At 34.6% G+C, this 23,784-nt stretch overlaps 1 protein-coding gene across 1 annotated transcript in view; it reads left to right on the top strand.

Annotated features, from left to right (window-relative positions):
* The first annotated feature begins 3,875 nt into the window (after positions 1 to 3,875).
* LOC128873883 (glycine receptor subunit alpha-3) overlaps positions 3,876 to 23,784 on the top strand; it is a 44,086-nt gene continuing 24,177 nt past the window's right edge. The window contains exon 1 of the mRNA XM_054117859.1: positions 3,876 to 10,908. The gene's annotated coding sequence lies outside the window, so the exon portion shown is untranslated. The remainder of the gene's footprint in view (positions 10,909 to 23,784) is intronic.

Below are 23,784 nucleotides of genomic sequence, written 5' to 3'. Positions count from 1 at the left end.
TTCTACATTAACACATATTAATGTAAACCCTAATATTAACTTGTGAATACATGTACATATTATTAAAAGCCCTATGTTTTTCTCCAAATTGAACACTGTATTTAAACAACCAGCAAGAAAACATTGAAATTAAAAAGTTTGTAAATAGGCTTTTGGTAGATAAAGTGTTAATAATAAGCTACTTGGTCAGTAAAGTGTTAAAATATTAGTATCAATCAATATTGGTGTTGGTCAAGGCCATAGATCAATAATTGATATCTAGGAATTCTTGCCGAAGAAAAACTGTGTGTCGACCATTTCCATGGAACCCAATTTTTTTCACGCATCTGTCAGAATTTCTGTTCTTTCATTGATTCATAAAAATGCACGGATCGTATGCGAGAATGTGAATGATTAATAATAAATAAAATTAAGAGATTCGACGTTACCTTCTACTTGCTGTTCATGGGCGAATTTTAAGCGAATCGAATCCCCGGAATGTAATGTAAATTGCACGATATTATATGTATGTGTATGTAATTATTTCTAACGATAATTGTGAAAAATGGAGAAGTACATCTAAGGTACACGGCATGCAGAATCTATATTCACGGGGAGCAGTAACCTGATATTAACAGATTTATAATAAGCGAATCGAAGAAGATGCGGCAGAAATAAAAAAGCATAGAGCCATACGGGGGCGAGTTGATTATTTATCTGAAAAGTTTCATAATTTCAAGGCTTCGATTTTTCTTTCTGGTTGGCGCGCAATAAGCGTTTGCGAAAGGTTCTCTAAGATTTGCTTTAAGATTTTGTAATCGTTTTTTAATTCATAGTTTTATTTTAGTAGTACAAATTTTTATTATATTTGAAGGATTTCTTTATTTTAAAGAAAAGTTATTTATCATTACAATTAAACGAGAAATTTGATGTCATTCAAGTGGTCACTATGACAACGCTGTCAGGTGTATTTTGTTATTAAAAAAACAAAATTTTAGAACCACTTTTAGAAATCCCTTTACGAGAATCTGACATTTCAATTACACGTTTACCATACAATTGCACTTCACTATAATTACTTTACTATCATCTATTTTTATCTATCAGTGTACGAATGTTGGTAACGAGTCAATTCCTTAGATATTAAAAAATTGAAAGTTGGAAATTACAGATTGATTCTATTTACCTAGCACAATCACTTGATGGTGCCATCGTTTGTATTATCGTTCTGATTATCGATGATGATATACACATATATGTGAAAATAATTTACAGCAATCGTGATACATACATTCGAAGCTGAAAAAGTTTGAACTTTAGTCAGTAAAAATCTGTTAATAATCGCAAACAGAAGTTCGAACATTAGCGAAACCGTGAAAATAAATCTTAAAATGAAAGCATATTTATTAGAATTTTAATTATGAGTTCCTTTACTGAGATCATTTCATGAATTCAATCCATAAATCTTAAAAGGAAAGCGATATTATTAGAATTTTAATTATGAATTCGTTTACTCAGACCACTTCATGAATTCAATCCATACATAATATTTTTGTAATATATGGAACAGACACGAGGAGTCATTTTTATTATTTTCAGGAATGTACAAATTTTATGTTCATTATAAATGCATAATTTATATATTGATGTCTACTAAATAATATTTTACATTGCTAATTAAATTGATTGGTCTTTAAAATTAATAGGTGAACATCGTGGTATTTCAACATTTCTTGTTTCATATATTAAAGGGTTACACCACTTTACCCACCCGAATTATCAGGTTTTTTCAAGAATTTTTATTCAAGCGATAACAAGATTTTATGTACATCGAAGTACATTAACATATTGTATAAGTATTCAACTAAAAAATAATGTTTTATTTTTTCATTTTTATAAAAATGCCGACTTGGCAGATGATTTACTGGAGCGTCTAAAAAATAAATGCTTTTACGGTGGACACAATAACTCAAACCGAGTTCAAGCTAGAACAGTGAAACAAAATTAATTAGTTTCCTTCGTCTAAAAGAGTTAGTGAAATACGTAGTCATTTTTAGAAATATAAAATGGGTGTAGAATGTATTCGTACACCGATCAATTTCCCAAAAAACTTTTGTGTGAAATTGTAGTTTTTTAACTTCTTTTCTTTATAATCAATGATATTTTACATATTCTCGAAAATCTCTAAGATAAATATAGTTCAAACAACATTTACTAGGTAATATAATTTGTGAAATTAACAAAAAAATGCGAAAAGTGGGTGAAAGCATAGAAGCAATAAGTATTTGTACGATTTTTATGACGAACCATTTACAGTAGAATTTGTAACGTAAACACATTAGTTTATTGCTCCGTAAGAATTAGAAAACATCAAATTTCCAGGAAAGTACTTTTAAAATAGGTTCTAATAGAGGAATGGAAAAAGATCCCACTTCGAATAACTAATAATTTACTTAATTTAATGCTTAGAAAAGTTACAATAATTATAACATCAAAAGGAAATCCCACGAAGGAAGTACTATATATACACTTGTAAATTAATGTAAATTTCTTTTTTCTTTAATGAAGTTTTAAAAATTAAACAATTGAATACTTATTGCTTCAATATTTCTATCGATTAATTGTTTTTTTCTTGTTAATTTCGCAACTTACATAAATATCTATTTTTTTTGTAATCTATCTATTCTAGAGATTTCCGAGAATATGTAGAATATCATTGTTTATAAGAAATAAGTTAATAAATTACAATTTTACATAGTTTTTTTGGAAATTGATCGATGTACGAATACTTTCTATACCCATTGTAAATAAATCATAAAGATCTGCTTAATACATTATTTTTAAAAAATTCACAAAGAATGTCTCATTTTCAGCTTTCCCCTTAAATGGAAGCCCAAATTTGCCTTCTCCAGACTAGCCAACCCTCACGAATGATTCGAATGACGCGATACGTAAAGACGAAAATTGTTTTGTCTGTTCCAGGTGGCAGCCAGTTGGTTGCCAGCTACGAGGACTTGAGTTCCAGTAGCTTTAGCTCCGCTAGCAGAGCTTCTCTCGACGCAAGAAGCTCGCCTACGCCTTCATATGGTGCTGAAAACATGATGGTCTTTCCTGGTGATAGTAGTGGCTCCATTTGAGATTACTTGAGATGCGCAGCCCTGTTACCAAAATGGCTGCGCTGTCTTAGGTAAATCAAGACCGCAAGGCTCCGTGCCGCCTGTACGCAATTCCGATTTGATGCTCAACCGGCAAAGAACTCGCGAGAAAAGCACTGTGCCATTTTCCCGAGCTTATTTCTCATGAAAGAACAAATGACGTCATTCTTTATTTTCATCCCAACATTCTTGATTGAACTTTCGCCGGAACTCGAGACGACCATTTTTTCTAGAAAGACGTGAAACTCTTCGAAGAAGAAACGAAGTTTTACTTTTTCTTTTTTTTTTGTGAAAGGCTGTTTCCGTTGGTCGTCTGGATTTATTTACGAATAGAAAAGCTACTATCTGTTCCATGTCTCGATTCACAAACGATTGTCTTACGGTTAAGAGAAAGTTGAATTTAACTTACCAAATTCTCTGTTCTTTTTTGTTTCGGTAACGATTTGTAAGGTGTTGGTCGACTGCTGTGGAATCATTGCGTTGTCGAATAAGTTCTTTTCGATTTTGGCATTTAACTTTAAGCGAAACGTGTCTCAGGCTTGAGTCGGGGACTTAGAGTCGAAATTGTTTCGATATTCGTATAATTTTTCATCAAAAACGAAATTATTATTGGTATTTTCGTGTTCTTCGTTTACAGTATGTAATGTTTATGTAACCTCTTAAAATGTATACATATATACTATACGTGAAGATTGACGATCCAAATGATAATCCAAAGACTGGACTATATACTGGATGAATTATAATTTTAACCTCTTCAGGGACGAATTCTTTTGAACAGAATAGACTAAAATTCTAACTAATGTCGACCTACGACTTTTACCAATTTTGTAACAATATTTCTGTATTGCATCATTCAGGAATTTAATTATGAATATTTAATCTAAATGGGAACGGTTACTTCAATGTTAAAGAATTAAAAATAGCTTGAAAAATAAATCTACAGGTACGTTTCAATATCTTTTAAAAGGTTAATCATGGTAAGGCTATAGATTGGTCGATAGAGTTACCAACAGAGTGATCTATGTTATCAGCAGAAAAATCTGTCTCATCGACCGAATGTTCTACATTACCGGGCTTTACCTACAGAGTACTCTGCCTTATCAATCGGGTAGCCTCTCCGCTTCTGGGGTAATATTAACACCAAACTTTGACATATTCGCAACTTATTGCGAAAGTAACCGAAACAACTGACAACGCAAACAATTGGGAGATATATTTTCACGATCAACAAGAAAGTCTTAAATTGTGTAATATTTGTTGAGATACTCTAATAATATTAATGTAACGTTACGTATATATACGTTTATTCGTAAAAAGTTTAATTATACCGGTATTTTACGTTTCGATAAAAGTCCTCGATTTCATTAACGATTGTTTAATCGAGTCAATTGACACATGCTTCAATAAATAGTTTCCAGTAAATGGAAATGGATAAGCTCGGTGAACAAGGTGAAGGGGTAGGTTAACGTTTGACATTCGTTCATTTAATGTTCGCAGTTTCCTTGCGGTAATTTTAGAGCCTGGTCGTGTCAATTTTGCCGACATATACAGTTGGACGTAACTATTAAAAATGACCAGCTTTGAAAGTTCGCAACAAGAGGAACATATCGCGACGGTGGGGGATGTCGAACCTCATTTGTGAAACTCGGAAAGAACTTATTCCACGGACAGTTTTATATAAATTTTTTACTGATTTAGCAGGGAGTACCGATTCCTTTAATTTTATAGCGATGAGACGAATTCGATGATAGAAATCATTGACGAAGAATGTAACCTGTGGGACTTCGAGGAAACGAAAAAAGAAAAAACGAAGTATAATATTTGTAGTTTAACTTTTTTTATGGTAATTGAACTTTTTCTATGCGTAAGGGGTCGTTCATTAATTACGTGAGGGTGATTTTTACTATTTTTGACCTCTGTGTGTTACATGTAAGATGTTTCACCTAGAGTTTACTTAAAAAGCGTTAAATAGTTAATTGTCGTTTGGAAAGGCCCAGTTACACCAAAACACGTTATTATTTGAAGTAAATCAAAGATTTTTAAAAAGATAATTATTCAGCCTTTGGAAAATGCTTATCATAATTAAAGGTAAGGTTTGAAAAAATCTCAAAGCAAGGAAAGGACTCGTAGTAAAATATTACGTAAAAATGGCTTTTGTGCTGCCCCCCTCCTCTCACCGAGGTAAGGTCATGTAGAGATTTTTTTAACCCCCTCCACTACCTCTCAGGACCCTTACGTAATTAATGAGCTACTCCTAACATGTTCTATTCTCGTACGGTAATACTGAAAAATAAAGCGAAATAAAGGGAGACCACGTGTCGAATGATTTTCGTGGTTACTTGTCACTACGGCGACGAAATGCTTCGACGACGCGTCGCGACGCTTTGGGATTGTACAAAGTCGGTGACATTGAAATAACTTTCTGTCTCGAATGGGTACGCTGTACTAGAATTAACACCTACACACGAGGTGACGAGATTGCTGAATATTTTTCTTTCCTTTTTGGAAAATTTTATATTGTAAGGGTAATTACGCATGATAACCGATCGTTTTTAATCGTATCTTCGTATTTACGTAGTTTTTTTGGTAATCACCGAGTGACGAATGTAAAAATATTTTACTTCCATGGTAAAAAAAAAAAAAAAAATGTTGCATTTTATACTCTTTAAGCGTCAGCGCAAGATTCGATTGTTACATTAATATAGCGAGACTTGCTGCTTATTACGAAGCTTGAGGTTCTTTAATCTTCTAATCGATGCATTTTTCTTGTTTTTAATTTTTGCTCCTTTTCTTTTTATCTTGGTCTTTATACGCGTACGAAGAGAGAAGACATTAGTACGTATTACGATGATCGTTTCGATTCGTCTGCTTTCATGCCGTAGTACGAGTTGCAGTCATAGTACCTCTTTTTATAAATTTTTTTTAACGATTTGTTAACTTCCGTGGGACTAAGGACATTGGTCGTACACTGTGCGCGGGACACCTAACGACGCAGTAAATTCGATAGGTACGCAGTGTACGAGTTCGGATTCGTATAAATAATTTTCCACTGAAAATGTTTCACGACAGGCTACACTCGAAACTTTCGCACACGGTGTCCCGCGAAAGTATTTGAAATCTTGCGATTATTTTAACGAACAAATTATATTGTAGATTGCTAGGGAAATTGTTAAATACTTTTCATGAAGCACAACTGTCAGGATTACGTTGGCTAAATTTGAAGGTGTTCAGACGAAAGATCTGAGCGAAAGTAAAAATAATACCAATTCATTTGAAATTGTATCTGTTTCGAATAATGAATTATTGAAAGTCGATTAGTACAATATTAACGTTACAGTAAGACCAGATTTTCTTTTTTTTTTAATTTTGCTAATCTAATCCTGATATTCGGCAAGCGAGCGATTCAAGAACCTCAGAGTCCTTCACAGCTTTTGACTTCAAGCGTTCGAATACTTTTGCGTAACACTATTTAAATCTCGACACGGTACAATTTTTTTACTTGAAATAAATTAGTTAGCTTTCTAACGCTGTTCGACACGTACATTTTCAATTCTAATCGATGGTTTCCTAACGAAGAGGGAAAGGACTCGCTCAATGACTGCCTCTCGTATCGTTCGACGACCAATTTCCTGTTTATCGACGCGATGGATGGAAATCGTGACGTTTTGTGAAACAGGATGACGAAAAAGAGCGGGGCACAGTTACACGTTTATATAAAGGATATTAGTTTATACGAGTGATGAAGTTGATTTGCGAGAGATTTAGGAGAATGCGTGGTGCGAGACGTCACGGGAAAGAAAGGTCCATGGATCTTTCTTTGTGTACCGAATCCTCGGTCCTTTTCAGACCAAATTTTTGTACAATCGAGCCAAAAATACACGGTAGCGAGGATAAGCGTGTCGAATGAGCGCTCGTAACACTTGGAATGTGCTACTAGGATGGATATGGTAGGATCGACTCAATTCGCTGCTCAAGGTCTCCATCTACTGTTACTACTTCTACTACTACTTTCAATTCTATTATTTTTTTTATCTTACTACACTTAATCTCACTACTTTCACAGTTAATACTCATACCGTTATTAAATTTGCTCCTATTGTTATTATTATTGCTCTCGGTACTTCTATTCTTATTAGTTTTACTCGTCTTATATCTATTCCTATTTCCATACTACTATTCCCACTATTTTTATTTAAGCTATTCCCATTATTTTCTAACCTATTACTCTTTAGTTACAGTAAGAGCAAATAATATACAATTAGCATTAACCCTTTGCACTCGAGGCTTTTTTTCTGGTATCTACCAGCAACTCGAGGCTACGCGCTAAACGGCCGCGCTGTGATTGGTCGGGATTTTCTGTTAACCCTTTGAACTCGAGGCCTTTTCTTTTCTGGTATCTGTCAGCAATTCGAGATGCTTTATTAGCATTCTATTGTCACGAATGGTAAGCTTCGATTAACTTCGAAAATGAGATCCTTAATTTGAGATTTGAAAATCAGGTCACCTTTGCCTCAACGACAATCATTTTATCGACACTTTGAGTTCCAAAGAAATTAAACCTAAAGAAAACCTAGTGGTGACTGAGGTCACCTCTCGAGTGCAAAGGGTTAAAGTTTATGATTTCACGAATTGCAGTCACAATATGTACCTCTCTTTTTATAAATTTGTTAGAACAGTTACAACATTTGCTCCTATTACTCTTATTACTCCCAGTACTTTTCCTAGTTTTACTCAAACTATACCCGTTCCTATTCCTGCTAATCTTATTCCTACTATTTACACGAGTATGGAGGTTCGACTATGTATAAAAATGATGAGGGATATCCCATCTGTGACCTTGAGCGGCCACTTAATTTCGATCCGACTCTAACGCTCTCACGTCCAACCGGATCTTCTTTCTCCATCGACGTGAGCCGCGTTAAACTTCTTCAGAGCTCATTCTGACGAAACCTGCGAGTTATCTTGATCCCGAAAGGACAACGAAATCGGGTTGGAATCCGCTGTACGAAAACGAGGAAGAAAGCATGGAAAGCGAGACACTCTTGCGTCACGTTCGCAAGAGTATACAGGGTGGAGACGTAGTTGCGTGAATTTACCTTGGCCGGAGACTGGATTGATGGCTGTGGATTCTGGCAGAGATTGGCAGGTTATGCAAATAAATACCAAATTATAGATAGTCATTTTTTTTATTTGTTACTCGTATGATAACAATGACATAAATTCAAATTTAGTTCCTTCATCGAATAATTGGCGTATATTTTATTTGAGTTTAATTCTAATTTTCATTTAAATGAAATTGAAATTGAAATTTTCATTTGAATTCAAATTATCCATTAATCGTATAAAATTTTGCCAGTTTAGTTGCTTCATCGAATAAATGGCGTATATTTTATTTGAGTTTAATTCTAATTTTCATTTAAATGAAATTGAAATTGAAATTTTCATTTGAATTCAAATTATCCATTAATCGTATAAGATTTTGCCAATTTATTTCTTTCATCGAAAAAATGTCATGTATACGTTGATTTTGTTTGAGCTCATTTCAAGATGTTTCAATTTTAATTCGAGTCATCTATTAGTTAGATAAGATTTTGCCGATCTCTGCCCTCCGGCATCCGCTTTTTCCAGAGTCTTAAGCAGTAGACGAAAATTCAGTAATCGTGCTCGCGATCTGCGTCTTCCGGACTCGAGAAAGCAAAGTAGCACGAAGTATTAAATTACGCGAGTCCCATCGAGTGCTGTTCTCCGAACGAAAGTACTATCTAAACCGATTTGTTACCTCCGCCATTTTTGCTAGGGGAACGATTCTGGGTCCTGCGAGGACGACGAACCACGAAGCTCACGGAAACCTCGAATCATGTACGTAGAAGCATATAAAGGGTTTTCCAAACGAGTTTTTAGGATCTTGTTTTATAATAACAAAAAGTCATGATGGACACATTATTAGGTTGTCCAGAAAGTTCGTGGCAATCTCTAAGAAAAATTCAAAGGCATATAATATATATATATATATATATATGTATATATATACATGTATTTATTGAATTACATAGGTGCCATTTTGTTCCACAATCGTTCCACTTTTTAGGGGATGTATACATGTTATTTGTTTTCAACCATTTCGATATATTCAGACCTGTACCACCTACAAAAAATCGACATGAGCTTTCCGGACAACCCAACATTATTATTTTCACAATCTAAATCTACCAATCATCCTTGTCTGCTTAATTTTCACTTCTCTCCTAAGGCATTTTTAGTAGCTCCAGTGTCCAAAACACCAAATCCTTTTGTAATATCTACAGAAATTCAAGTTTGTATTTTATTATATCTTCTTTGGTCTTGTACTTCCTTCTCTTTGTTAGACACTCCCTCAATTATTTCCAACCCTTCGTGCCTTCTCCTCCTAACTTCCTCTGTTTGAGATGTTCTCTGTTGCGTCGTTTCTTTCGTAAAGTTTTCTTCTTATTCTTTCCTACATCTTTTTTGATACGTATTACATAAATTGTATACAGTGGGTGTAGAATGTATTCGTACACCGATAAATTTCCCAAAAAACTTTTGTGTGAAATTGTAGTTTCTTAATTTCCTTTTTTATAATCAATGATATTTTACATATTCTCGGAAGTCTCTAAGATAGATATAGTCCAAACAACATTTACTAGTTAATATAATTTGTGAAATTAACAAAAAAATGCGAAAAGTGGGTGAAAGCATAGAAGCAATAAGTATTTGTACGATTTTTATGACGAACCATTTACAGTAGAATTTGTAACGTAAACACATTAGTTTATTGCTCCGTAAGAATTAGAATACATCAAATTTTCAGAAAAGTACTTTTAAAAAAGGTTCTAATAGAGGAATGGAAAAAGATCCCACTTCGAATAACTAATAATTTACTTAATTCAATGCTTAGAAAAGTTACAGTAATTATAAAATCAAAAGGAAATCCCACGAAAGAAGTATTATATACTTATAAATTAATGTAAATTTCTTCTTTTTTAATGAAGTTTTAAAAATTAAACAGTTGTGCGAATACCTATTGCTTCAATATTTCTATCGATTAATTGTTTTTTTCTTGTTAATTTCGCAACTTACATAAATATCTATTTGTTTTGTACTCTATGTATTCTAGAGATTTTCGAGAATATGTAGAATGTTTATAAAAAATAAGGTAATAAATTACAATTTTACATAGCTTTTTTGGAAATTGATCAGTGTACGAATACTTTTCACACTCACTGAATATTCCTTACCATTTGTGTGTGATTAAATAATTTTTAAAGCCCTTTTGGAGAACCTTTAGAATCGTGTGCGTCAGGCCAGTCCACGTGCATGATGCCCCTAATGTTTCCCCCACCACGATCCTGCTGGGATGCGCGCTCGACGACCACGCAGGTCCAAGCTCTGCTCCACGGAGCTCTACGCTGAGTCGTTCTCCGTCGGTTGCCGCGCGTGGAAGGGAGAGGAGCTGCCCGTCGGGCCTCACTGTGAGGCCCTCAAGCCTCGCTCGTGGACATGCCTGACGTTCACAATGAGGCAGCACTCGAACGGAGCCAGTTAACGAACGAATTTTTTTATTCGAACGGATCGTAGTCGCGTAGACGTTATTACCTGAAAATCGCGAATGAAAGTGGTGCTGTCTGTTGGGAAGAATCTGTGCGGGATTGCGTCACGATAGACTCCACGTTATCCGCTTTGATGGACGATCTAAATCATCTCGTCGCTCCGATTGCCGAGATGCTGAATTGCCTTTTCTTTCTATCGCAGGGTGAGTCGATAGTAATTGTCATCTGATGTTATTTTCTTAGCGATTTTGGAAAAAATTGTTTTATGTAAAATAGTAGGCGTAGAATCAATTCTGTGTTTCTATATTTAATTATTTGTAACTCTAGTTTAAACAGATATATTTATTTGTAATTTTAGTACATTTAAGTACAAGCATCCAAAATCCTCAACTTGATTTCTATTACAATGTATCTATGCACATTTATACTCATCTCTACACCAGACCTAAGTCTCAACCTGATGGCCATTGCATGGAACGTGATATTTTTTTTACTTACTGTTATTTTTCTACAATTATTGTAACTACTTCTTATACGTGTAATGTGTTAGAAGTATAATAATAAAAACAATTTGATGGCTATTCGTACATATAGATAAATTGTAATGGCCATCGGGTTGAGACTTGGGTTATCAAGTCGAGAACTTGAAAAATGGATACAAAACAAAAAATGTACATGTCGAATTGAGTAACCTCCGCCTTTTCGAAGTCGGTTAAAAATGACGAGTAAGTATTTACATTTAAACTAGAGTTACAAAAAGAAACAAATAATAAATGAGTGAATATAAAGGCACAGAATTAATTTCTACGTAAAATATAATACGATTTCGATTGGAACTCTCCGCTCCCAAATATTCCACTTTTCTCGTGTTTTGCATCCAGTCGTTCTTGCATTTAATTCTTGTTGGTTTAACCCTAAAACTACCGAGATCATAGCATTACCTATTATTCTTTCCAACTATGTATAAATTAATTTTCTGTTCGAATAATTGTCTTTGAAAATTGCGATGAAGCCGTTGTTAAAGATTAAGTGACTTTGGAAAGACGTTTGAGGTACACGAGTCGAATTTAACAAATTGTTAGTTTTAGTGTTAACGCGTTAAACGCCATTATGGTCTCTACGTACCGAGGTTGAACATGTTTTGTTTACGCACCGCGGTCGCTGCGTACTGTGGCTGAGGAAAAAAAACCGATAAGGACGTAATTGCGCATTACTTCCAACTGAAAATCATAGTTCGTTGTACAGTCTACATGAAAACAATAACAACGCTGGTAACCGAGATTTAGGGTGGCCAAAGGTTACCAACCAAATATTTCCTGCAATACTATTTGCAAAGGAAACCATCGTCTTTGTCTAAATTGTTCCAGTGAATAACTTCGATATTACGTTGAGATATTACATTCTTTATTTATTAATTTTAATTCTACCATAACTGACGTTACTTGAAAAAAGCTTTCAGCCACGGTATGGCAGCGAACGAAACGTATGACTGAACGAAAAGTTCAATGGTAGTTCTTAAGGATCTAGGATGGTTTTTTTTCTTTAAACATTACAACATCCACTAAATTTTGCATATTTGATACATTTCTGCATTTGCACACATTTTTCTACAGTTTTTTTCATTTACACTTATTGTAGGTGCATAAATATTCGCGGGTCCAATTATTAGAAACGATTAAATCGTGTATGAATATAACTTTTACACTTTTAATTTTGTTTTACATCACACACCAATCGTATTTAATTTGATCAGCAAGCATCTTGCTTTCGATATTGAATTCGTTTGTTGAGGCATACCTAATTATCCTATTATTCACGATAACAGGAGTTGATTTTGTCCCATTGTAAATATCCTTATGCAATTTTGTCATTTCTTTATAGAATATATAGTTTCGTATCTGGGTATTTAATCACGTTGATAAGGTTCTGGTAAAGAATGATTGAATTTATTAGGAGCGTGGAAGGGACGAGAGTGTTGGAACTCTGAAAAGGCAGAACTCGAGACATTTCGAATGATATACCTACCATGTCTACTTAATGGCACGTGCTCAGAACAATACAATTGTCACAAAATTGTGGTTACTCTTAAATATATATACAGTCAGTGTAAGAAGTATTCGTACAGCAACCAATTTAAAATAAAAACTAATAAGAAAAGAAATAAGAGATTAACATTAAAAGTAATAAACTTTAATTCACGCAATATCTACTCTAAAAATATGTAGGAATGTTGGTTAATTATTTCTTCCCTTAACATTTATAAATAAAATAAATATATGAAGTTTTATTTTGAATTGGTTCCTGTACGAATACTTATTACTAGACTGCGGATCTTTATGCATTTATAGGAAATTTGAATGTCCAAGAAACTATAAAATGCAAACAATATGCAAGAATATAAAAAAGATTGAAGGAAAAGTTCACGTTATAATATTTGCAGAATAAACTAAATTCCTATTTAGGTTCAATTTTTGTAGGTACGTTTGCGAAGATTTTATTTTGCATAAAGATCCGCAGTCTACTTATTACATTGACTGTATATAGATATCTCGTATAAAGTATAGGGCATGGAACAAATAAAATTATTGCTTTGGAAGGTGTTCGACGAGCCTCCATACCATAAGATATATATCACACAAAATAATTTATTTTAGAGTCAGTAGATGATAGGTTACTTCAGATGATAATTTTTATCGACTCACCTTGAGTGTTACTATAAATTGTAGTTCCTCAAATCTTTACTGTTAGAACCGTTCCTGGTGAAAGTCGTGTTATTTTTGGAAAATTTATATTAACGCTTGGCTAACGTTGTGGTTTGTATCGAGAATCTGAGATTACTATACTACTACTATTTAAAAAACTAAATAATATCGTTATTATTTGACTCCATCGTTATTATATTCCTCTATAAATTCTTTTATCAATATCAGAGCATCTTTTGTTAAAATATTCTAACAATACGTTCTTTATCACTATCCAACAGAATGTTGTATCAGCGTGAATGCCATCCTCTTACAGGATGATGAAAGACAAGTGTCTATCCCAATGTGTAAAATATTAGGTGTGAGCATTTAACAGTTATGGAGATATATGTAATTAGAGTCATGTCATATTAACCTAATGGTATGGACAATAATTTTAATTACTTATATCTTTACGATTACTGAGTAACTGTAATGTTACGCATTAAAACAAGGGATATGCAGTCTATAATTTTGCAAAATAATGTTAAAGTTGGAAGGAAAGGTGTTGAATATTTCTTTTGTCAGATCCTTATCGAAACTAATTGCAACGATAGTGACGCTTTTAAAACTCAGCGGTTCATAAACTTTCTAAATTCAGTACACGGTTTAAAAGAAAATTCTACGCTGTTTCTTTACAAATTAAACAGAACAAAAATCTGATATAACAAGTAATAATTCCTGAGTAATTACAGGAGCCAATATACAATGAAAAATTGCTCGTAAAGCAAGAATCGAACGAATCAATTTAAACACAAATATTTAGAAATCGTACAAAAACACGTTTCTTCTGTTTAATATGAAACATAGTAGAGTATAATCTAGATAACTCTTTTTGGATTAATATTTTTCACCGTGTGCAATTTAAATATAAATATTAAAAGACCTTTCAAAATCAAGTGTTAGAATTAAATGTTTAAAATATATTTATATCTAAACTGGACTTATTTCGGACCAAATTTTGCCAAAATAATAATAATTAAAAAAACTCCAGACTAGAATGTTTAAACATCATTGTTTTAACATCCTTCAATCATCAGTCTCGACGCAATTAACGTCTCTAACAAATTTCTTCCAAGATTATTACCAGGAACGGTTCGATTATTAGGAATAGCATAGAACGTAAAGTACAAAAGCGTAGAGTCTAGAGAACCAGATAATCGGGAGTCCATCATTGCAAAGTGGGCCAGTGCTACGTGGAGAGGGAGCACAGAACGACGATAATTTGCGGTGATTAAAGGGAATCGCGTAGAATATAAAAGAAAAAAATGGCGTTTGTAGAGATTTTAAATTCGCATTCCCCTTTTACCACGGTTTCGATGAACTTTACTGTACCAGCCGTGCGACATGGAAAGCTTCTCGAGGGATATCTCCACGCGGCACAGGATCAGAGAAACGGTTAAAGCGGTGTATGCATATATTTTTCTACCTTTTACTTTCTAACGCCACCGTTGACGATTCATTTTTATAGCGATAAAAGAAAGGCGAGTTCGCAAGCTCCGATACGCGATGCACATTAGCAAGTCACACGATAATCATCTTATTAACAATTACTTCATCGTATCGCGGGAACGTGTATATTAACCTAGATCGCATAAACGTGCTGTCGAAATGGACGATTTTCATCGAATTGAAAATTAACTCAAAAATTAACATCCGCTAAGTGTTGCGATAATAATTGATCAGCGAAATTTTTAGAATCAAATTTGAAAGACAGAGTCACGTTTATATATCTTGGCGATACAAAGGTCGATTTCTCGATCCTAATTAAAAACTACTGTGCTCGATGTAGATACACACACAAAAAAAATAAAAAAAAACAAAAACAAAAAAAAAATATAAATCAGCAACGCGGAGTGAAACAGTATCGAAAAACAAAGGGTTTCCATTTATACAGTTAATTCTTCAGTTTGCGTGATCGGGAGCTATGATCATTTATTAGCACTGTCACTGTAATTTATGGTTCACCTATTCGTCCTTCCAGACCTGAATTTTACCCTGAAATGAAATTTTTCTTTTCGATATCAGATTTCAGTGGCACAGATTCTCGATCATATTTGCCAACAGGTGTCATGGTTAATTAATAAACATCTGTAATCTTAACAAAGTGTAACGTAACTCTTTGCTGTTCACATTTTTTGATTCCAATTTAGTCGACTCTGACACGACATAGGATCGCTAAGAGTCCAACTATTCTCAATTTAAGGGTCTGGTCAAGGTCTGGAAGGATTACACGTATATTTTGTAACGGTACAATGCGTAAGACACAATCACGCTCGATGTTTGCGGAGATATGTCCATTTCAACCGTTCGCAAACTGAAATCGCTTGTTATTGTTATAAAAGGAAATGAAATAATTATAACAAGGGACGAAGGAAGTGAATTCGAGGGACGACTCCGACGACCATTCGTAATTTGGTTCTAAAATACGGAAGCAATTCAATCAAACGCCGTGACTATTTTTGCACGGGGGCAGTTTTAGTTATTTATAGTATCTAATAATTTTGTAATTGTACGAACACACGCGTGTCGTGTTTTTGGTTGCATTCTAAATTTTAAGGGCGTCGAATTTGCGATGAGTTTGTTAAGTGAACTGATTGTACTGCGCGCAAACGATTCTTTTATAAAATCTTAAGGCTGAACAGGGTTGTCATGTACTTGAATTTATTATCTGTTCGTTTCCTGTCACTTTTTTCCAGGTTCGCGTGAATTTCGTTCGTTTTCTGATGCGAACAACATTCTCGATACGGATTAAAGCATTTACTACCGTCAAGCACCCTTGTTTCTTTCATATCGCGCCCCTGACCATAAATGTGTAGACACTTGTCACCTTCGATGAATAATTAACGTACATCGTAAATTGTTACTGTGAAATTTTGTGTTGCTAAAGTCGATTTTGGTATTTATTTAGGAACATTTAATACCGTTAAAGTTCCGAGTGGCATATTAAATTTCATTTATTACGAGATTCATTTGTCAAAGAAAATTGAAATGCTTTTTATTGTCACTGGGGAGACATTAATTGAACCATTTACAAAATACATTCTCTAATTACATTCTCTAATAACAGATTCATTCGTCAAAGAAAATTGAAATGCTTTCTATCGTCACTGATGAGATATTAATCGAACCATTTACAAAATACATTCTCTAATGTAACGCAAACTAAATATAGAAGTATAATTCTTAATGGATTCGTAGCCTTTGTTAGATACTTCTTCCAATCAACCCCTTAAGTTTAAAACCACGTGTGAGACTCGTGGTCTTCGGTTCAAAACTGATTATCACGAGCCTGGTCCGAACATACAAATGTAAACATCACGTTTTGGTCTCAGGAGTTGGAGTTTAACCCTTTAACCCTCGCTTAAACCTCGTGGTACAGAATTTGAGTCGAAGACGAAAAACGCGAGTTAGGCACGTCGTATGAAAGGGCGCAAGGAATTTAATACTTGATTATGGCACGTACAATCGTACGGTAAATCGTATGTTAAAGGGTTAAATCGTACCTTAAGGGGTCGTGGAGGTGTTTTCGTACTTATGAGCGGGGGCGTATGTGAATTGTCCACGATTAATCGTAATCGACGTTAACTTTGCAGGGAATCCGTTGCGATGAAATTTAGAAACTAAAGGTAACGAAGCTTCGCTGTGTTGTTACATGAATTATCAACAGTGTCGTGATGATGAATAATTCCACGAGTAATGTCTGTTTCGTTGCTTTAATTTTCTTTGAATTCATTTCATCGTGTAGTTATTTCATAGATCATAAAGTAAGTAGAACGATAAGATTTCATGCTTGTTTTGTATAAACAATAGATATTTTAATAGTTTTCAACAAGTCACCTCGATGTATTTATCCTTATACTTTCGACCCTTTCCTTTTTTTCCATTTGTTTTTATGTCATCGATCATTATCCAGAGCAGGGTGACTGGTGGAAATAGAAGGCAGAATATTGTAATAATAATTATAACTTTGGCCAGTATAAATGTACCGAGAGTTTACTTTTGAAACGACAGATGTTGAATCTGTACTATACAGGGTGGCGAAAAATATCAAAGGGAAAAGATAAATGGTTCAAAGAGTGCTATATTTTTCTGGGACCATAATTGTTTTATACTTGCAATGGTGCCTGTGTATACTATAGTTTCATAAGTTTCATATAGTTTCATTTTTTAAAACGAGTCTAAGCATCGTCATCGAAGACAATTATTTCAAATATCCTTTGAACTAGTCATTTTTTTACCACTTTACCCTAATACTTTTTTTTACGTAGAATGACGAAAGGATTTAATCTGTTTAAGACAAATATGCATCTCCATTAAAAGAAATAATGCCACTTTCGAATACACATAACACCATTACAGTTATAACCAAAATGTGGTCTCAAAAACATAGTACTCTTTGAACCATTTATCTTCTTACCTTTGACATTTTTCTCTGAATACACATAATATAATTTAACCCACTCTGTATTTAACTTTTGATTATTAACGAATTATTTACAAAAAGGAGCCATAATGTTTCACGTACAAGTTTCAAGTAACGCAAAAATTAATTTATAAGACTCCCTGGCGGTCGTCGTACGGAAAGGATTAAATAATTCAGCGGGGAATTGTTTGAAGTGGCTTCACCACGTGGGACGTAAACACGTTGGGTTGTAGTTAGTGTGTTAAAAAAATGTCAAACATTTGACGCAACGAAATAATTAATTCAAGTAGCCGAGTATGCCATTTTCCGGGGGATAAACGGAGAGTGCATCCTCATCCCTGGATTTCTGGGACGAGGACGTGATCGACCTCGAAATCTCGAGGAAACGGGGTGATCTTGCGCGTCATCGGTAAGTAAAGACTGTTCGTTCGATCGTGGATCGATCTTCTCGCGAAATCTATTCTCTTCAATTTTGGAAATTTCCACGTGTCGTCTAACCAGTTCGAAATCGATAACCCGTATATTTAAATCTTTCGTTCGAATTCATCTATTTTTTGTCGTTTAAATATTCGTGGGAAAAGAAGAAATTTAATTATATTGTCGTTTAATTGAGTATAATAAATAGAATCGTAGAATTATTTGTTACATGGAAGGTAACTCCTTACTTATAGAGATTTTAGAGCAACAAAAATTATATTCAATGTGAAAATTAATTTTCCATTTCATTCTGTTGTTATTTAATTGAATATAGAAAATAGAATTATGTGGTTACTTGTTTTTCAATAAATGTATCATTTAGAGAACAAGTAAATACTTACTTCTAGGGATTTTAGAGCAACAAGAGTCATATACAATATTAAAATAAATTTTCTACTTATTTCTTATGTTACTTACAGTCAGCTCTTATAGACCGTATGTATTCTTGATAAGGAGGTTATTCAATTCGACATGTATTTTTCTTCATACTATTACAATGAGATATTTTTTGTTTCATTTTACGTAACCCTGAAGAAATTTCTTTTTCTTCACATTCGATTCTTTTCTATTGCGAATAAGAATTCCTTCGGTAGGATTATTTTACCATTCCTCACAACGTACATTTTCTCTCTCATATTATAGCAACGAACAAATGGTAAACACTAAAGAGAATCATAAATCTAAACGTTTCCCAACATGTTGATCATCACATCATTCATTTATAGATGACAGGAGTTTTCACTAATAAATTAAAAGAATGAATTCTGAAAAAGTGCTGTTAACCCTTTGAGTGCCAGGGGAAATTTTCATACATATCCGAGAAATGCCAGACAATTTTAAGCACAGATGCATGATTGTAAACCAAAATGAGCAGCGACATATCGATCCCTGGTACTCAAAGGGTTAAAGAAAATGAATCTGTGTAGGATTCGTAATTTACGTGAGATTACAAAGATATTTACTGCCATTAGTCTCCCAGGAATGTTCACAAGTATTACTTCGAAAGTCAACATACCAAATAAAATACGTAGCTAACGAGACGTTATCCTTCAACTATCATACTACAACTCAATTCCCATTGCTGACCAATGACATCTTTCATCAAACTTTCCTCGCACAACATAGAACGGACACCATATATCAGAACATAATTGAAAATGAGAGTGTAGCGCGAAAGTCGTAAATCACAAGGTCGAAGGACGATCCTGGCCAACGCCGACGTTTCCAAGAGTCCTGTTTCCCAGCAGAGACGAATCCCCATCCAGGAGTGGCACCTACGTCGGCAGTTGCACGACAATTGGCAATCGGTCGAAAATAATAGGCAGGTGGGTGGAGGGAGGGGGTGGCTTTTGGCTCGGGCGGGTTACAACCGGGGATGAAAACGGCGTGAGGTCAGAAGAAAGAGGAACGGGCGTGCTTATCGTGCATCGTCTCCAGCTACCTCGAAACGCTTCTCCACAGCAAGCTAAGTCATAGCCGTGTCCCTCCACCAGGCCTGTGCTTCTCGACGTGCCTCGGCCAAGAGTACCTCAGCTGACGTTGGCAAAAACACCACCGTGTGTCATCGTGTACGTACGAACCAGGGCCCTTCCCACAGGATCTTCTCCCTAGCCAGTTTCCCTAATTTCGTTTGGCCACGCCGCGAGATGATCGCCCAGATTGCTATTTCATCGATCGGTTTTCGGTACAGTTACGTCACTTTTCAACCCCTGTCTACACGGATGCAGGCTGCTGGAAATGTAGACGAAATGAAAGCTGGGAAAATGATATGGTGCATAGGGTTGTGCTATAGAAGAATATGGTATAATCTGTAAATAGGTTCCTTCATCAATTTTGTTGATAATTGAATGCCATTGATTTTCTATGTACAGATGTCACTCTGTCAGAGTTGAATGCCGGTACGGCAATGTTGAGATATAATGAAAAATAGAGGTCGAGATACATACATACATGCACCAACATAAGCATGTGCATGCATGCATATCATAGAATTTTATCCAAAATTGAATAGCTTCAATGTTTGAAATATAGAACTCACTTTTTCAGACTTCATAATTTTCTGATACGTCGATGTTGAGATATAAAGTAAAATAGAGGTCGAGATACCTCTGATGACTTTCTGCTAAAACAATGTTGCGATATAAACCAAAACAGAGGCTAAAATGCATACAGAAAGTTTGAAAATTTGAAGGAGCTGATTCTATAATTTGATTAATTTTGTATTCATAACATATACATCACTTTTTATTCTGTTCCATTTAAAAATAATAAAAAGAATGGGAATTATATTCAAACTCAAAGTGATAATAACATTGCGATACAATTCAATAGAAAACATGAATATTAAATTCCAAAAATATCCATTTGCCAATTTTTTTTAAATAACGGATATTACATATATATATAGTAAAGAAGTAATTACTCTATTCCACTCTAGGGAGTCCTCCAACAGTTCTTCTTTGTTAGGAAAATCCATAGAGAGGCTGAAGTTTAAGAGATACCCCAACTCAATATAATTATTTTTGGCTACGCTCTATTGACAATTGCTCGGAGTGACATTGAATATTGTTCGAACAGAAAGCGCGTTGACGTTTATGTAAGGACCAGATATGATCCTTGTCCATCATTTAAGGTCGGTTGCGTTCGAAGAAAAGTCGTACATCGACGACTTGCTTCCAATACCTTTACTGCTATATGTTCGAGAAGTACTTAACCGTTTGACGTTCTCACTGTGTCAGTTTCTAATTATAACGTGGCTTCTTTCAGCGAGAGTACCGTATCGTCTATTATCTTTCGAAATACAAAAATTTGTCTTGTCCTATAAATAGACACATGGCACTTGACGAGTGAAGCGTCGTGTTGGTAGCTCGACATATTGATCTCTTATGCAATTCATTCTGTTTTGACGTTCGTGGCTTTTCTTTCCTTTAATTATGCACCCCTTGAGCACCCGACTGGATTCATAATTAACGAACGAAGTACGTTTGTAGCTGCTTAATTGATAGGTAATGTCGCGTACGGACGCGAAACGAAGTAATTTTGGGCTGCATTGGTAAAGTGTTCTATAAATAGGTTCTTACGTACCTGTACCTCGATCCTTCGTTAATTTTTATGACGAATTTAATCTTTCGAGGACCATTGCAATTAGGAAATTCAGATTTTCAGGTTACCAGAAACGGATACTTAATTACATCTTAAATCACTTTAGGTTCCCGGTATACCATGTATTTGAAAAGTTGGTTTTTAAAGCTTTTGAGATGAATAGGACCATGAATTAGATGGAAACAGCAAAATTTTATTGGAACAATAGATAATTAAAATTAAGATTGAATTATAATTAAATCAAAATTACGGTTTAATAGATGGAATAATTAAACTTGTAGTTATTCCTTATACTGTATCTCAATGTATAAGTCACATTCTAATCCATCTTCTAAAAAATTAGCAAATTTATGTTAAAGAGATAAAATCATAAAAATTAAAATTCAAAAGGGGTTTCAGAATTTTATTCTTTAGTAAAGGACAAATGGTATATAATACATTCAACTAGATAATATATTTAACTTAATTGACATAAATATCTTCGTTGCGAGCGATTGTAAATTTTATAAAATTGTAGATTACTAGCTACTCCAAATTTCGATTAGGAAACGCCTCTGTAAAGGACAAATTTAAAGTTCACCCACGTAAACTGACATTTCTCGCGATCATTAATGTTCAAAACAAAAAAAAAACCTAATATTTAACAGTTTAATAGAGACTCTTGCTCGTTGAGTGACGTCATAGAGTCTTTGACGTAAATGCTTCGTTGCTGGTGATCGAAGAGAAGCTGACAACACTCCGGGCACTTGAGACGAGTTCGATTTTTTAAACGTTCCCTCCTCCCCCCCCTTGCGCTCTTTCCCTGGGCGTCAAATATAGATCTTCAAATTCGATAATACGATGATCTTGTCCCGATAATCTCTTTTTGTTATCTGGGGACCTTAACCCAGTATGAAAAAAAGGCGACAATGTGCAGCAGCACAATGGTCCGCTGAGGCGGAAAGTGGGAATTACTCTTTAAAACCGCTCGCGTCAAACAGGGGAATGTTGTTTCAATAGATTGATTCGAATTGGTTCAAAACGACTTCTAATAATCGAGTTTAATTATACGTGTTCAGTGTTACTTGTCTGTCGAGTGTTTTATTATAGCTTTTATTCAAAGCATTTTAAACGACGGAAGGTGATATTTTTTTAAGGGAAAAAGTATAATGATAAATATAATATATAACATGATATTATGATATTATATATTTATTAAAGAAATTTATTATTTTTTAATATTTCGTGTTCTTAATCATTTATGAATATACCTTTTTTAAGAGGGATTGTTCAAACTTACTTGAATTAGTTTACTTTATTCCAAGTAAATTATCTCTACTCTTAAAATATATAAAGAATACACAAAAAATATAAAAAAAATTCATACAAATATTCGTTATGGATTTAATCTCTTGAGGGTTGAATTTTAAATGGATTTTTTTTTGCCCCAATCGAATACACACAAACCAAAGTAATTTTATCAGACAAATATCCTGTTTCACTTTAATGTGGCATATTTTTTAATTCTAAAAGATTGTGATCGCAAGTAATGGTAATTTTTATATAAAAGCAAACGTGCACATATGTATGTGTCAATGTCCCTCAAGTGACTAAGAAACAAACAAAACTCCAAAAGTACGCTCAAGAATAGAATACTCTCACTTAAAGTAGAATAAAAGATCCTGGAAACATGACTGGCTTAAATTGTGCAATCAAATGTTTTCTCCCCAAGTGGCTCCATTAACGACAAAAGAAAAGTGTAGGAAGATCCACGAATCAGTGAGACACTCGAAAGACAACTATCGACAACTACCAGACGATATTCAACTTGGATTCGCGCAATCGTGAACTAGGAAGCAACGTGAACAACCGATAGGGGGATGGACGAGTGGCGGTCGAATGGAAAACTGAATATTATCCCGATGAGCCGTGATAGGCGGGACACTTTTCACTTCTGGAAATACCGCAGACATCATCCTCGCGTCGGGGGGCTCGTGGTAACGAACCATCGAGAGCAGCTTCTTTTTTACCTCGACAATCAGGTCATTGGGCCTGCAACACCACTGGGAATAGCAGAATGCCGTGAACCACTCGAACCGCTCCTTCAGCAATCCATTTCTCGGCTCTTTCCTTTCTAACGGCAGCCAACCGCAGTATCGACGTCAGTACTACGAAAAATGACGTCATGAGACGCATCGAAATATATCAGATCATTTCTGCAAGCAATGGCAATCTTTGACATTTCTCTGTCGATGTGACAGTGGAATTGTAAATCATTTCGGTGTGATGGCTTCATTTTTGTAACAGTCAACGTCACCTTAACGTGTACAGTAGAGGATGAAAGATTAAGAGCA

Source organism: Hylaeus volcanicus, chromosome 3 (assembly GCF_026283585.1).
Source record: "Hylaeus volcanicus isolate JK05 chromosome 3, UHH_iyHylVolc1.0_haploid, whole genome shotgun sequence".
NCBI lineage: Eukaryota > Metazoa > Arthropoda > Insecta > Hymenoptera > Colletidae > Hylaeus > Hylaeus volcanicus.
The sequence above is the reverse complement of the archived record's forward strand: the minus strand, read 5'-3'. Positions and strand labels throughout refer to the sequence as shown.